This window comes from Vidua macroura, chromosome 2, assembly GCF_024509145.1.
Source record: "Vidua macroura isolate BioBank_ID:100142 chromosome 2, ASM2450914v1, whole genome shotgun sequence".
Taxonomy (NCBI): Eukaryota; Metazoa; Chordata; class Aves; order Passeriformes; family Viduidae; genus Vidua; species Vidua macroura.
In genome coordinates this window covers 58968674-58986804 of record NC_071572.1, presented here as the reverse complement: position 1 = coordinate 58986804, position 18131 = coordinate 58968674, and the positions used below count along the sequence as shown (strand labels likewise).

General features: G+C 36.8%; 1 long non-coding RNA gene across 1 annotated transcript; it reads left to right on the top strand.

Moving 5' to 3' along the window:
- The first annotated feature begins 1444 nt into the window (after positions 1-1444).
- On the top strand, positions 1445-17073 carry LOC128821065 (uncharacterized). Its single transcript, XR_008441014.1, has 5 exons — positions 1445-1491; positions 4118-4274; positions 9722-9791; positions 13147-13221; positions 17029-17073. It is a non-coding gene; the product is annotated as an uncharacterized LOC128821065 (long non-coding RNA).
- The last annotated feature ends 1058 nt before the right edge of the window (positions 17074-18131 follow it).

The window sequence follows — 18131 nt, the reverse complement described above, 5'->3', positions numbered from 1 at the left end:
GTGGGCTGCAGAGGTGGGCCTTCATGATAATCTAAGATAGGTAAAGTCTACCATTAGGTGGAAGGGCAACACAGCTTTCAGTGATGCCCACTGAGAGAATCAGAGACAATGGACTCTCACTGTAATACAGGAAGTTCCATCTGAACATCTGGAAACATTTTTCACTGTGAAAAAAAGTAAGATCAGGTTGACTGAGCATTGACACAGATTGTCATGGAGGCTCCCTCCTTGGATATGTTCAAACGCCTTCTTCAACCAGAAACACTTTAACCAATTTTTTTTTTTCAACCACTCTCTGAATTCAAGCAAACACACTGACTTTGTGGTCGGTGGTTTCACCATGGTATTCATGGTGGTGAGGGAGTTATCACAACAAGTTGCCAACATCTGAAGTCCCTTTATTGGAAGGAACGTGGTGCTTATGCTGATGATTTTCTCTTCCACAATTCATTTTTGTATTCTTTTTCCACATGTAGGGCCTTTTGCAACTTTCTTTTCTTCAGTGATCTGAAAATCCAGACTACATCCCAGTTTACTTTGTGTGGTGCTTTTTACATATGTCAGATAATGTTTCTTTGTGTCTTTTGTTACCCCTAAAACCAGTGTGTCCAGCTCTAGACCTGTGTTACTTTTTAAGTTATCATTACTGAGCTGGTTATACATGTGGGGTCTCCAGTACTAGGGGAAACTCAGTTAGATTTGGCAGCTCAAAAGAGGTAAGGCTGTTGGAGCTGATTCCCCCAGCTCCAGATCCCCACCTCCAGCAGTAGTGAGGCTGAGTGGGATGAGCCTGGGCAGAGTGTTCTTCAGCAGTGTGTAATTTGGATTCCTGCCTCCCTGTGTCCCTGTGATCCTCTGATCCTGTGGATGTAGGCCTTTAACACGGTGATGACTCCTGTGGTGGGCCTCAGAGGAACTTGACCAGAATTTTAGCTCACCCATCCTCTGTTGTCTCTGCCCTCCTTTGTGGGCCCAGATGAGCTTTTTCTACACGATCTCACCATCTTGTGACCTATTCCTTATCACCACACAGTTGCACTGTCTGTGCTGCATCCTGTGCCTCTGATTCTGCAAACCTCTACTGTCCTTCCAGGCAGAAATACCTCCTTCTACCTGGAAAAAACTCTTGTTACCTATATATCAAACTATAGTACCACAGAAATATAAACAACAGTAAACCAGATAATATGTGGATAATCCATAGTTAGAAAGATGCTTCCACAGTGAAATCAAGTAAGGCCTGGAGACAGGTCAAGAGAAACATACTCAGAACAGACTTGACAAGCCTTTTCCCTGAGCTTGGGTAGACTCAGGACAAAGTTTATGGCCTGTTACTAACACTGGCAATACTGTATTATGAGGCTACATGATGACACTTCATCACAGTAAAGCAATCAGGAACACGGAATCCAGACATCCAGACTGCATCTTCCAGTCCACATAACTCAGTAACAGCCCTTTGGATATATACTCTGGAAAACTTCCAGCTGGGTAATCAGCTATTCATGACTTTCCAACCTGGGGACTCTCAGAGCACTGCTTTGCGATATACAAAGAATTTCTGGAATCCCCTGGGTGTTGACTTTTCCCCCTGTATCCTCATGTTTTATAAACTTCTCCATGCACTATAAAGGCCATATTCCCTGCTGTACTATGGTCTTTGGAAAACAGATCTGCATGGATGGGTGAAGACAAACATGAATTCCTCTGCTTGTACATAACCTGAAGAATGTGAATCAGCACCTCTTGATTCAAAGATCTGTGCCGTGCTGTAGTTAATGGCTGCAAATTCAGAATATATGAATACCAAGGAAATCCAAATAATTTCACTACAGAGATGTAAATCTCCCATACTAGAGCTGAATGGCATGCCTTTATCAGAGAGTTATCTGTTTTTACCTATCCATGTAGACAGATGTGGGTCTGCGGATACACAGCACTAAGATGTGTCTTCCAAATTACTTTTCAAAGTGAGTAGCCAAAGGACCATGTCCATATCTGGGCAGTAGATGGAATAACTGGGCATTTATAAGTCACTATTTATTACCGGCATGCCTTGTAAAAACCCTTTGTTTCCATCAAGCTGTCTGAAGAAATACTAGCAACTGCAGTCCTGGTCTCTGGATAGCCACAAGGATAGAAACTACAATTTTTTTGATGCTCAAGGACCCACATATTAAAAGACCAGGAAGCAATACTATGTCAACTGGCTAGTTGCCAGTAAGGAGCCAGCTACTGATTCCTTTCCTCATTTTTTCAGCATTTTTCTTCTCAAATAGTACTGATGGATGATTTAAAATGTTAGACAGAAAAGTACATGGCTTGTAGGAATTTGTAAAACACCTTCCTACTTGCTAAGAACATCTATAAGCAAAAACTCTAACAGCAGACTCACAACAGAGTTTTCCAGAGCTAGAAGAAAGATTTAAATCCTAACTCTACACTTATATAATATGGGCAGAAAAATATGGGCAAAGATCTTTACATTTATAGGAGTTGATATTGCCACAAGAACTCCAACTGGGAATTTGTATTTGCAAAGATTTTGTCAGTTAATAAGGCTTCTTAAAATGGGCACTGATTATTAACTTAGAAAATAGTTGAACAAGTAGAAATAATGCAATATCCTATAGAATGCTTATGAGCTAAGTGGAAATTCAAAGTTTATAAATAATGTCAGTGATTTTGATTGTTTTAAATGTCTTCATCTGAACCTTAGAGTAGATTTGCTACTTTGTCTGTCACAGGACTATAAGAAATTGACATATAACAGGACCTATTTAACTTTTCATAAATAATTTTTGAATAGCTTTGAAAGCAAATTAAAATACAGACCGTTTTTTCTCTTTGAATAACTGATATAACAAGACATTTTCATCTGGTTTGGTCAAGTCACATCAAATTATGTCACATCACAGAATATGTTTAAGTTAAAGTAATGCAATGCAAGTGAAATATCTGCATCAAATTTTAAAGGAGTAATTTAAAATAAAATTTAAAAGAAGTGAAAGAAAGTAAAAAATATAATACTTAGATTTCCTTATTCTAAACATACCTCTGCCTTTTTGTCACAGAGAGATGCCCCTCAGAGAGATATTCTCAGAGTAGGTAGTAGGTACTTCATATCCAGATGGTTACAAATAATATTGAAAAAAAAACAAACAAACAAAAAAACCCCAAACAGCAACCTCATCCCTTCATCCCCACACCCCTCCTTACATTTCCATTGAAATGCCACTTACTTTTTTCTTGTAATGGGTCTTGACAAGAAGATGTTCATGCTGTGTGACATTGAAAATGCCCTTTTCTGGCAGACAGCTTTCCTGCCAGTGCTATTCTTTGCTGGCTTTAAACAACAGGAATAGGGGCCAATTTAAAGTCCAGAAATTAACTAATTTGAGATGCACAGGCTCCCCATGAAGCAATTGTTTGCTTGGATGGACATACTGTCTTCATTATTCCATAGATTTTGAAGAACTTAAATATTCAATGACTGAGGTACATTCTTATCACTGTCAGTAACATAAGCGATGTGATTGTGGAAAGAAAAGAAAGCACATTTCTGTTTCAGAATGCATAGTGTGATATTCCAGCCCACACAGATGGGAATGCACAAAATATGTGTATATACTAGGATTAAATTATATCCTGTGGAGATGAGTTGGACAGGTTTAAAAGAAAGAGAAATTTTCAATAGCCTTTTAACAGGGTACTCTGAAGATGTGAATATATGATTTATTCATCTTGTTCAAAATATGGAGATTCATTCTCTCCTTCCTTTGAAGAATTTTCATATTTCCTACCCTCCCCACTAGCTGGTAGCTTATTTTTGTTCAAATTATTTGGCAGCCTTGGTACTTCTCCCCCAAGCAGTTTGCTTAAGTGTGCTAGAAATTCTTGCTACCTTTCAAACAGATTACATACTTTTTGTTTTAACAGTGGGGGAGCAATAGAAGAGTAAGGAATAAAGTAAAGCAAAATAAAAATAAAGATAACCTCTCGTGCTTTAATATCTATGGAATTATTCTCTAAAATTTATTTGTAAAAAAAAGAAAAAAAAATATTGTTCTATATTTTAAGGTTACGATCAGTCAATGATTTAATTTTTTTCCCCTAGGTTCCTGCTAGTAATACAAAATCATCTTACAAATTAAGGATCTGGCAACTGAAACCTCAAATTTCTGAAACTGTAACCCACTTCCAAATGATGACCGATACTAAATACAAGACTGAAATATTAAAGACAGATCATCATGATCTTGATTATTTAGAAGGTAAACTTTCTTAGACTAAAACTGTAGCAATGGGAGTGTTTTAGGAGGAATAAGATCAACCCCCTAAAATTTAAGTCTTAGATGTGTTAATCAAATTTGTGTCTCAATCTGTTTTCTAATCCAGCCTTGTCTTCTATGCACTGTGCTTCCTCATGGACATAGATTTAGACTGATCTGGAGAGGTGCCTTAGATGGGAGAGTCTTTGACAGTTTAGCATTTCTGATTTGTGTTGTTGGCTGAGCACAAGTAAAATTATGGAAAGTATGCATTCCACAAACATGTCCTAAATCCAGTTTGGAATTCCACTTACATACCTTCAAGAACTTATATGAAATCTTTCAGTAACCCACAGATGTCTACTTCTTCTTTTAGAGTAGAAATTTTTCAAAGTTTAATACACTGTTGGGATTAAATTTCAATCTATTTTTTCAGGTATAAAAATAGGATGGACATTTGAGACTAAGTCAAATAGGGAATAAAAAATTTCATTACAATTTAAAAATATTTTTATTGGACAAACAGCACAATTTCCAGTGACTGCTATGCTAGACTGTACAGACACTTTAGTGAAACAGAAGGAGAGAAGGAGAAACAGACATGCAGACAGATGATCTGATAACTCTGCCAACTGCTTATTCACTTCTTTTAATAACACCTAAAAGTAACAATCTGCTGTCTAGCTAACAGTATCCAATTTCATTCTGTAATTTTCTCTATGGGTGTGTTGTGTCATATTAAAATACTTAGATATAAATCTGTGGTCCTGATGATCTATGTTTGATTTAAAAAATAATTTTAAAAAAGCATTTTGCTGTGCTGATATACTCAGATAGCTCCTAGCATACTATTTACAGAATGAGAGACCACAGTGCTGTATTATTAGAGCAGTACAAATAAACTAGCTTTCCTGATGAATTTTGAGTCACATTATATTGGTTCAGCATATTGTTACAATGCATTGGTTTTGATATCAGTATGATGGGATGGCTGAAGTTGGAAGGGACCACTGGAGGTTGTCAGGTCCAGCCACCCTGATCAAGCAGGGCCATCTAGATCAGGCTGCCCAGAGCAATGTCCAGATGGGCTTTGGAACATGTCCACAGCCTCCTGGGCAATCTGTGCTCAGCCACCCTGACCTCAGATATTTTTTCACAGTGAAAGGTGTTTCCTGATGTTCAGGTGGAACTTCCTGTATTTCAGTGAGATTCTATTGCCTCAGATCCTGTCATTGGGCATCACTGAAGAGTTCCTGCCTCTATCTTCACACCATGCCTTCAAGCACTTACGCACTTTGATAAGATTACCCTCGAGTCTTCTTTTCTTCAGATTAGAGAGTCACAGCTTCTCTCAACCTTTCTTCATATGTCAGGTGCTCCAGTCCCTTCATGTTTTTTGCAGCCCATTTCTTTCCTTTCTCCAGTATATCCATGCTTCTCTTGGACTAAGGAGCTCAGAACTGGACATGTGTGTGGCCTCAGCAGCATTGAGTACAGAATATGCACAGACAAGGTGTCATGGTATGAATTACATACCCCAGCTTCATTAAAACACCAGCATCATGGGACAGAATACATCCCTGAATTATTTCAAGCACTTGGAATGATTTTTAATGGTAGCAAGATTTTAAGATGATAGAAGTTAAGTAACATTAATCTCATTATTACTTTCTGCTTAGATATATCTTGCTTGAAGTATTGTCATGTAGAATGACAGAACTAGAAGAAATCTCAAAAGCTACAGCATTCCTTCTTTTTTTTTCAAATCCCTTTTTTTAGCAAACTCCAAGCACTCGAAGTAATTCAATGTATTTCTTTACTTTAGAATCTGATCAAAAGCCCAAAGTCAGTTGAAGGCATCCTGATAATTCAATGAGCTATAAATCTGATTAATATTTCTTCTATTATCCTCTTCATATTATCCTCTTTTTCTCTTATTTAGGATACCAGAGACTGGGAAAAAATGTTATCTAAAACTACTATTTCAGTTCCTTTCCAACAAATAACTTGAAAAATGATAAAATTCATGAGTTAGGTTTCTTTTTCATTTAGATTTTAAGATGAACATAATATACCCACATTGACAGTGATAAAATGCAGTGGAGTGTTTTCTTTGCTATGATAAATAGAAACTCAAAAATAACCTTTTAGATCAGAAAATTTTCAATGACACTGTAAAATTTACTTATTTACTGATTAGAGGCATTATAAACTATCCATATATACTTTAAGTGGATAATGGTCTGAATGGTGCCCTGTAGTTAAGATATTGGTATATCAGGTTCAAAATATTTTTCATTAAAAATCCTTTTATGTTTTCTACTGTTTTGTTCTCTCATTTGAACCAAAAACTCCTTAAATAAGGCAGTATTTTCACTGCTGAAACAGAGTCACAGTTATGGAGGAGAAATATATTGGACTTCATTATTTCTCCACATAAATTTGGAAGAGAAAATCCAAGTCATTTTGGCTTGATTTGAAACTCGGATATTAATTTGACAAAATGTTCATAGCATTCCTACTGAAATCAAGCTATACTAGTGAGCCTAGTAGCAGATCTGTCCTTATTGTTATATTTCCCAAACTATTGGTAGTAGTACAGGACTTTTCTAATAGATGAAAAGGTGAATTTCTTTGCTTTGTTAAGTTTTTGTTCATAAAAGTCTGTTAAGGTTGAAGAAGGCTTTCATCTTTCTTAATGATAGAGAATATGAGTCATGGATCATTAGACTGAAATACAGTAATAAAAAGTTGATAGTAGTTTCTCTAAGCCAAAAGAAAATAAGGCATGAAATAAGATTAAATATTCTGAAATACCTAAATTACTTAGGAACCTAAAATCAGTGTTTAGATGTATGTTATTATCTGGAATCCTATATAGATCTGGAAAACAAGAATTATCACTTGCTATTGGTCTCTGAATACTCGTTCTGGATTCCCTGAATGGGACTCATCTCATCTTCTTTAAACATCTACATTGAATCTAAATTAGTAAGACAGGGCTCTCTTTATAGTTGGTAGAGAATAATAGGCACTCTCAGGGCGCAGTTCATCTGACCTAATTCAGATGACTATTTTAGGATAAGAAGAATTGTGACCTAGAAGTGCCTATTTCTCTTCTTTGACTTCTAGGGAGCCTGAAATGATTAGCTCAGGTGCAGACAGTCTTAATGCATATGCTTAGACAAATTAATTTCTCCTTTTTTCTATGAATCATATCTTTGGGAATTTTGTGTACCAAGGAACTTATCCATATTTATCTGACTTTTCTTCAATAAAAAAATATCTACCTGTGAAAAAACATTTCTTGCATTAACAATCATGTTAGTGTTTAAGTTTTCACCTTATTACCAGAAGTATAATTAATTTGCAAAGGGATAAAATATAGCAATGTAACTCCATATTTAGTCAAGTGAACAAACACCTCAAAGTAAAATGTAAGTTATTGGAGCTCAAAGACAACATGACATTGTAAGTTACGATTAATACAAATAGACCAAACACCCAGTTGCAGGTATTCCTAGAGGAGATAATGAAGTATTATCTGTCTTTCACCTAACTCCCCATTATCTTTCTTAGCTCTGGTTCCCAAAAGTCACATGCCAAAATCTATAATAAGAGCAAATCCCATTAAAAAAAACCCACCCAAAACAGCAGGGAAGAATGTACCTATCTTGTGGGGAGCTCTACTTACATATTTTTACTCATCAATTGATGGAATGGAGTTGTGGTCGCCTCTTGCTCTGACTTGACACAGCAGGAAGGGCCACCTGTGATGCCCTTTCACTTCAGGCTGCAGCTGTTCCTAGGAAGCTCTGGAAGAAAGAGCCAGAACAGGGAGGTGAACATGGTTATATTGAAGCATTCAAGATAACTTAGTACTTTTTCTCGTGTCTTTCCTCATACACACACCATTGTTTATGAACTATTTTTCATTGGTTCAGCTGGTGTTTTAAAACTATTAACATATAACATGAGATAAGTGAGCCAACAATGAATTTCTGAGGCAGGATATACTACCTGTGTCAAGCAGCAAATTTAATGAAATAATGCCACAGTTTTTACAACTCGATAACCATCCTGAGGAAGATCTCTGACAAGACTTTCTGTGTGGGGTTTTAAAGTTACTAAACACCACTACTTAGCCAATATCTAAGTTCAAAGTAATTTATGAATGCAAAAAGCTAAGCAGACCTAGAAAAATTGCAAAATTTAGGAAGGTCGTGTCAAAGAGTTCAAAAAATGATAGCCTGCTTTTATGAGCTTTCGTATTTTAAATTACTTTTATACTTTTATTACTTACTTATTTATTTATTTTAAAGATCACTTCTATTTAATTTTCATGTTTCTTTCTCTTTCCTTTCATTTCAAGTGTTCAGCTCCACCTTCTTACTGGATGGACATTTTTTTTACTTGTCTGTTTCACTTTTTGGTTTACTGACTCTTGATTGTGTAATGAATGAGGTCTGGGCACAGGACAATCCTTTCTACCCTGCCCTACATTCCATAGAAAAGAAAGCATGGTGGAAGCCACTGCACTCTTCAGAGGGTTCAGTCTACAACTCAGAATTTCCTATTTCAGCAATGTGTGTGGCCAACTAACAAACAGAACAAGCAGAGAACAATGTGTATATCCTTCCAAGAATTTTTTTCCTTTTTGAAATTTAGTCTATATTTACTGTTTGCAGCTAATACTCAGACCCCTTACAACATATAGCAGTCATACAAGACAGTAATTATGTTATATCCAATCTTTATTTGTTTTGGATGAGTAAATATTGCAGTTCTATTTGGAGGCAACTACAGAACCGTATTGCTTTCTTATCTGCCCCTGGAATTAAATAGAATAAGTGTTTCTGTCCTTTCTTATTTTCTAATCCAAATGTATTAGTTGAAAAACATTATACTGTTTTAATGATTAATAAACTAGAATAATCCAAAACTTATTGATATTCATAATGGAATGTATTCACATGCATTGTTTCTATATTTTTTTTCTGAGATCTGAGGTTTTATGTATAAAAAGAACAAAAATACATGCTCTGTTAAAAATAAATAACCTAAATCTGAGGCTGAAGATATATTTTTCCATGAAATCACAAATTCTATATATACAGGAGCCCTATATATACTGGAGTCTACTATAGATAACTGAGCCAGGAAAATTATGTCAGTGAGTTAGTCTTTGAAGGACTAAGAGACACATCAAAATCAACTGCCCTTGTCCTTATGGGGGTCTACAGCTTGCTGAATGTTAACAGCTGTTAACACAGTCCAGAAGATTCCTAAAACACTTGTATGAAAACTTTGTACAGGGAGCTGACAAGGGAAAATAGCCTCCTTGATTTGTTGCTTCTAAACAGTGGGGGTCTCATGAGTGAAGAGGTGTTTCCTGGCTGTCTTGAACTGAGTGACTATGAAGCAAATTAATTTAAAATCTCTGTTGACAGGGGTAAAAGTGCCAGAAAAACGTCAAGCCTGGATATGAAGAAAGCAGACTTTGGGCTGCTCAGGGAACTAGTGAGTAAAGACCCCTAGGAATGTGCTTTTGAAGGTTCTGGCATCCATCAGTGCTAGTCATTTTAAGCACCACCTCCAAAGGACACAGGAATAGGCAATTCCAAAACACCAGAAGTCAAGCAGTTGAGGGAGAAGGCTGGCTTGGCTGAGCAGGGGACTTTTGTAGCTAAGGCAAAAAAAAAAAAAAAAAAAAAAGAAGAGTATGCAGTAAAATTGGTCAGAGCACCAAGCCTGACAGAGTTCAAGATACATTTAGACAGCTCTCTCAGGCATATGGTGTGATTCTTGGGGCTGCCCCATGCAGGGCCACCCTTGTGGCTCCCTTCTAAATTAGGATATTCTTTGATTCTATATGTATTTATAGAACAATTACCTGCAGGTTTAAAGCAGAGTAGTAGCAAGACATGTTCTTCTAGAATTTCATCCTTGGGGAACCTTCTCTTACTCAGCACTGATTCCTATCAATAATATCCTTAAGGAAATATATCCATCTTCCCCTTGCTTCCTCTTTGAATGCTTGACCTGGATTCTGTGTGAATGATCCCTTATTTTCCAGAAAATGCGGCAATTCTTTTTTCTTTCAATACTATTAGTCTGATGTTGCTTTCAGTTCCATTTAAACAGAAAATTACTTATTTAAGTAGTGGAAGGAAAATGTTATCATTTCCTCATGGTAAATTATACATGTTGCCTTGGGAAATAGCATTTTTGTGAATAATAAGGAAGCAAGGTCTAGTAGTGAAATGTGTTTGAGATCAGTCTCTGTCTTTTTTTTTTGTCCCTTTTAAATGAAGGTACTGGCAGAAGTTGTAAGGCCACTTTTTAACCAATATAAAAGATGAACCGAAATATTCACAAAAAGGAAGTTAGAGCATTTCTTGGAGATGAGTTGGCAACCAAAGTCTTAGTTGAAAAGGCTTATCAAGCTGTTGTGGTTTGACATGGAAGTGAATTTTTTCAGGAAGTTGGGTCAAACCAATCAGTGGTCAGATTTGGATATTGGCACCTGGAGTGACCACTGAAAGTATGGACACACCTCTAAGAACACAGGGGGTTAAAAGCAAGAACTCCCAGGGGAGCCGCCTCTTTGGTTCCGGTTGTCAGAGAGTGCAGACTCTCCCCTGCCCAGCCATGGGCTGGGCGGGGGAGGGGAAGCCATGCGTTCTGATCCAGGTAGGCCCAGGGAGCTGAAATTCTGGAACTGAGCCAGCTCCTGTGGACGGAAGGGTGGAGAGAAACAGAGATGCCTTTGCTCCCCGTCCCCCCCCCCGCCCCCCAGAGGGAAAGAGACAGAGAGCCTGACGGCACCTGGAAATTTGCCGGCAGAGGTGAAGGAGGGGGGAACGGGGGGAGGGGAGGGGGGGATGATGCCCAGTGTGGGAATTGAGAGTTCTGGGCAGAGATTTCAGCCGTCTGGGGAGTCTGAACTTTTAAACCTTTCCAGGAAATGAAGGCTTTGTAAAATATTTCTCCTCTTCAATTTATAGTGGAAGAGAGACAGTCTGGGACCTGAGATGTTAGAAGAAGAAATGTTTAGGTGGGAAGAGATGATGGAGTAGCTTTTGGCTGGACTTTTCTTGTTAGCCATAGATTGAACCAAATTCTTCTGCAATAGAGGCTGCATTTTAGGGGGATGCAGTGGTGACCCAAGGAGACCTGCTTCAGTGACTACCAGCACAGGCATGGCAAGAACAGAGAAAAGCTGAGGAGGGAATGGTGATGCCCTTTGTCTTCAGGAAAAAGATGACCTCTGTTCCTGGACCCTCAGCCCCAGGAGAAAATGGGGGGGACTGTAGTCCCAAAATGAGAAGCTGAACTGTTGTCTCTTTTGGTCCTTGGCAAAGCATCCTTAAAGGAGCCCTATGGGCAGTCTGTCCATGCACGGTGGTGAGAGCACTGTGACATGGAAAGGACAGTGTCACACCAGCAGATTTTCTCTGGGCGGGGTTGCCATGTGTGACATGGAAACACAGGAGGTGGCAGCTGTGTTTCCTGGGGGGGTCTATGGTGCAAGAGAGACTCCTCTCTCCCTTGATGGACTGAGTGTTGATTATCTGAAGGGTGGCAACTTGATCAGGAATCCCGGGTGATGTTTCATGGTGGTTGTTTTGGAAATTGGGAGAAGGAGGGGTGTTTTAGAGGGTCTTCATCCAGGATTTAGTGTGTGTGTCTTTTATAGTAGTAGTAGTTTAATAATTTTTTTCCTTTGTTATTAAGCTTGGGCCTGCTCTGCTCTGTTCCTGATAACATCTCACAGCATTTATTTAGGGAAGGTGCATTTTCATGGGGGCGCTGTCATTGTGCCAGTGTCAAACCATGACACAAGCCTAGCCATTCAATTACATTAATCCTTCTTAAATTCTTTAATAAGGTAATTATTGCTATTATAAACTGGGGAAAAGAAAACTGTGCAGAGTTGGAGACAATGTAATCAATAATGAGACCTGCATCCTGCCTTCTTTGTTAATCACTCTTGATACTCAAGGGAAAGAATAAAGCAGCATCAGTAACCATGTATGAAATGCACAGCTAAATAACATTATCCCTGGCCAAACCCATGATGATGTTCTTCTGTCTAGATATTTGCTCTATAACTAATTGGACAGGTGATTTAACATCTTTATGAATGAGATAATTTAGGATGTTTTCTTACTGCTTAGAAACAATAAAAAAGAAAAACACTTTTTTTTCTTTTAATTGATTTAATTGAATGCCTCACCATTTAACCTCAAAAACTAAGTAAATAAAATACTTTAGGGAATGACTTCCCATATTTTCCCTCTATGAGTAATGATTTAGTATTTCTCAGATTTTTTCATTATATTTGCATTTTTTATTTTCTAACAGCTTCTTTGACTTCATCAGAGTGTAAAAAATTGCATTTGTCAAAGATATTGTAATTGTCCTGACTGAAAACATGACATCCACTTACTGTACCATTGCATATGGTTAGTACATCCCAAATGCATGATTTAATGTCTGTCTTTATTAAATTCTACAAGGTTTCTATAAGTCCATTTTCTAGCCTGTTCAGGTCCCTCTGAGTAACATTCATGCCCTCCCATATTGACTACTCTACAAAACTTGGTGTTTCCTCCCTGGAATACACTCATCTTGTCCCACACAACATTAATAAAAAGTTTGGCCCCATTATTGATACTCAAAGGAAAACACTGTTAACTGACCTGCAGCTGGACTTTGTACCTGCTGATTACTGCTTCTGAATTCTGATTGCCAGCCCACGCTTATCCATGTCACTGTAAGTCTCATCATAAAAGACTAAGTTGTTACTGAAGCACAATTTTTTATTGGCAAATCTATGGTGACAGTTTGCAATCACCTTACTCTTTTTCAGGTGCCAGAAAATAGCTTTTAGAAGATTTGCTCCGTCACCTTCCCAGGGGCAGAGGTGAAGTTTATTGGCACATAGGTAGGTGAATATGGTATTTTCATGTCAAAGTTTTAGTAGTGGAGGTCCTGCAGAGGTGGCACCTATGAGAAGAGAACAGAAGCTGCCCCTATCTCGGAGAAAGCCAGCTCCAGCTAGCTCTTAGATGAACCTTCCACTGGCCAAAGCTGAGTCACTCAGTGCCTCTGTAACAAAATATTTTAGAAAGGGTAAAAAACTCTCTTTCAACAGCTCATAGAGAGAGGAATGAGAATATACGGGAGAAACAGCTTTGCAGACACCAATGTCAGTAAAGAACTAAACAAATAAAAGGTGAATTAGGGCTTAAATCTTTCATCATCAATGGACAAACCATCCTCACGGACAAACTGTCCTGCAGTTATCTAGATATGAAAAACTTTCTATCCAAAAATATCGACGTCTCTCCATGTCTATCTGAAACCTGTGGGTTCTAGCCATTACTGGGATGGGATCTTCAGGTGATTCAAACAGGAAGTGTGGTATCTGTAAAGAGTCAGCAGCTGCCTTGTGAAATAAGACAAGAAAAAGACCGAATCAAAAATAGCCACCTCCTCTCCACTCAATTTATTCTTGTAATGTACATGTGAGTAATAATAATAATAATAATGTAATGTTACCTCAAGAATAAAAGAGATAATGCATGTGATGAATACACCTAAATTTGAGGTTCTGCAGAAGCATCCTAAGGCTTTATACATCCAAGTTAACTCTACCTAGAGGAATTGTATGAGACCATATATGAAAGTAGTGAATTGCTAGAGAGGTGATGTTGCCTGAAAATTACTCATCTAAATCAGTTAAGCAGTAGCAAATCTGGCGAATGACTACCACCTAAAGCAAAATCTTGGTGGTGAGATTGAGATATCTGCTTTCCTGCTTAACTGATTATATGACACAAAAATTTATATGCATGAAGGTGAGCATAGATGCAAACTGAATATTCAAGTTTATGACATAAGATTTTGTGGTCACATGAAAATGAGATGGCAGAATACCTCTTTTTCAGTGGCTTTAATATTATTTATATTGGACATAGGGAAGACATTTTTATGATGAGAGTTGTGAGGTGGTGGAACATGTTGCCCAGAGAAGTTGTGGATGCCCCACCTCTGGAGATGTTCAAGGCCAAGTTGAATGGGGCTTTGAGAAACCTGATCTTTTGAAAGATGTCCCTATCCCTGGCAGGTGGGATAGGGACCAATAAGGTCCCTTCCAAACCAAACCACTCTGTGATTCTTACTGTGATTCTATGAAAAAAATCAGGCAATTTGCGGTTTGTCTTTTTTAGTGGGATTGCTTTGTTTGTTATTAAGCCTCTGAAAAGTTCCTTCACTTTGAAAACATTTGGATTCTTTATGACAAAACTAATTTCCATTAAATCTTACCAGCTACAAGTACACAACTCTGACACTGAGAGGATAGCTAGGTGTTTTTTATATATCACCAGCTGTGGTATACTACATGGGAAAAATGACAAATAACAGAATAAATGATAAAATTATCTGCAAAAATCAGATTGCAAAACAAAAAAATGCAGCTCTAACTGGTGGATCAAAGGCCTCTTTTGTGACAGATAGCATTCTGAAAATAAAGATATAGAGACTAGAAGAATGAGATATTCTTCAGCTGGAACCATTCCGAACTGATATATTAGGTCATTTTCAATACCCAAGTTGGATTAGTGTTTGCCATAATCCTTAGAAGAAGGAGATACTTCAGAGATATGTTAAAAGAAAAAATACAATGGAAATTTGAGAAAAAAAAGAACAAAATCAAAATTACTAATATGAAGCAGATATTTAACAGCCCTTTTGTCTGAATTCTGCAGTTTATCAAAACATGAGGCTAAGAAGATGAGGAAAGAATTGCAGGTGGGGGGAAATCAAACTCTTCCTGTTCCTGCCTTCTCTGCTGGATATAGCACTAGTTACAGATTTAACCTATAAAGTGTGAGACTGCATATGAACAAAGAAAATAAATTTGGGACAGCTTATAGATGTAGATAGAAAGCTTTTCTGGCATCTGAAGTTTTAGTGAAAAAAGAACTTAAATCATTCAATGGTTTAAAATTAATTGTAAAAACACTTGGAGACATGGGTAGCAGGAAGGATAATGATGGGGGTCTGATTTTAAATCTGCCACTGTTTTTATGTTAAGTGATTTTTCATTAAAATATATTTTGACATGTCAGTTCAGATGATCACTCTGAATAACTGACATTCTGCCTTTGACTCAGGGAAATACCAGTATAGGTAAAAAACCACCAAAATAAGAACTTGTAATATAAAATATTACACCAAAACACCACACCAAAATCTCTGTATCCTTTTGAATTCCAGTGTTATTCTGAAATTTTGCTTTGCTAAGATGAGGTTCAAACTCAGAGCTAAATCTAATGAAAATAAAAAGAGGAAAAGTATCTTAAAAGTAAAACAAGTTAACAAGGATCATTGGAGAGTTTCAAGAATAATGTTAGATTCTATAAAGAAAGCCCTTAAACTATTTTGTTTCTATGATTGGCAACTTGATTTTATTCAGCTGAGAACTACCATTAACTTTAAAAAGTTGCTACCTTTAAAAGGAGGAAGAAGAAGAATGACAAGCTTCTTAATTTTCCTCACACCTTTCATTTTTTTATTTTTTTTTCTTGTGTGTTTTAGAATTCACATATTTAAGCCTTCAAATTTCATTCTAGGCTTAAGGTGTAATTTAGCTAAACCAAGGGTGCAGAGATGTAGCTATTAAATTAAATTGTCTAAGAATATAACAAGAAATGGAACTTCCTCAAATGTAATCTCAAATCATCTGAGACTGAAGAAAAATACTGGAATAAAATAGTTGATTTTTTAAAATGTAACTATAAGTTATTTTCTTATTTCAAGTTTTAGAATTAGTGCTTTATAAATATCTGCCTATGAGTATGATCAATAGTATGGCTGAATTCAAATAAAGCATGAAAACCCTTCAGCATAATGACCTTTTAGGAATATAGAAATTCATGGATGTAGCCCATCTGTTCGATAACAATAGAGAGAAATAGAGAAAGTTTCGTGTTCCTCCGATCAAAAGGAGGAAGAAATGTATTGAAAAACCCATGGATAAACCCATTGTAATAATAAGAATTTAGGCTGGAAAATGGTGAAAGGAACAAGTAATTTAATACAGAGAGGATAAGACATGGATGCAGTGGAAGATGTAGAATTAGAAGAGAAACACTAAGTTTCATATCCATAAATGAAAACAAAAAAATAAACAAGTCATTAAAAAAGGGAATATGAATTTTTATATTATGTTCCTAGAAGTAGACTGAATATCGATTCTTATTTCATAAGCATATAAGGAAAATACCCTTCAAAATTCCTTAAAAAATAAATTAGTGATGTGTAGGGTTTTTTTGTTTGGGGTTGTTTTTTTTTTTTAGGAGGAAGTTCTGTGTGAAAAATAAGTTATATTAACTGTGAAAATATTGGGATTATGTTAACTAAATTTTTAAATGATCGCGTGCAGATTTAACACTACTGTCATCCACCGTTAAGTCAATAAAATAGGTCTGTTGCCTCTCTCATCAGAGCATCATATTTCCTAAATATTGTGACTGATATATCTTTTTTACCTAGTGTAAAACTATCAGATGTTTGAATTCAAATATTGCTACTTTTGTGGGTTTTGGGCACTCCTTTTTCCTCCATAATCCAGTAGTTATCAGGAACTAAATTCTTTTTCAAGTGTCAGATGAATGTTTTTGGCATGTGCAAGGCAAAAGCTCCAGAAGCTATACCGAACTTTTTCATGTGGTTTTCCCTTCAGTGGAAACTTTCTGCTTTGGATATATGTTGCTTTGCAAGATGGCAGCTGAAAAAAAAAAAACAAGGTATCTTTCAATACTATTTAAAACATAAAAGTTTGATAACAGGTTTGGTCTTTTGTTGTTTTTGTTTTTGTTTTTTTGTTTGTTTGTTTTATGTCACATGTAATAAAATTGAAATTTATGCACACTGTTTCAATCAATAATGACATTAGTTGCTGAGATAAAAACCTGTACTTTTAAGCAAAATGTACTCTTGAATGCTTTTATTCTTGGACAGAGTTTTTCAAGTGAACTCCCTGACACAGACACTGTTTAAATTACTGTAGACTTTAACCTTGCTCAAGATTGCAGCACCACTCAGTTGTTTGAAGCTTCAAATGCAACAGTAGGTGCCTCTTTTACCTACCTCCCACTGGGGAGCTTATTTAATACAGTGCCCAAAGCTACCCCCTACAACAGTGCACTTGGTCAAATAAAGAAGACATCTCTCAAGTTACATGATTTGTTCTCCACTTGAGTCTTATGACTGAGAGACACAGATTAAGTGAAAAGAAGTAAAGAGGGGCCTTGGGGAAAGGTAAAAAGAACAACTAATTTGGTAAAGTTAGAGCACCTATAGACTCACAGACAGGTCATGGAAGTTGTATAAGGATCAAAAGTGGCCTGCAGAGGTTCAGTAAAGTGATGGTTGAATGTGTAGGGAAGGTTGGGAAAGAGGAAGATGCTAGTTCACAGGAGCTAGTTGAATGAATAAGATAGCTACGAGTGGGTAGAAGAAGAGGGCAATAATCAAAGACAGAACTTAAAACTAGACACAGAGAACCATTATACTATAAGACATATCACCTATGTTATTGCAATTTGGGCTGGATTGGATTGATAACACACATATTTAGCATGCATTCATTGTAAAATGCATTGGTTATATACCGTACATGCTATTTATCCTACCTAATTTCAGAAGTCTAAAAGTTAGCCGTTCAAGTGTCATCAAATGTCCACCTTAAGTCAATGAAGAAAAATAATCATGACTGACGTGTGATTTAGATGTTCTATTTTGAATAGTTATCATAGGATGATACAAGTCACATTTTGGAAGTCT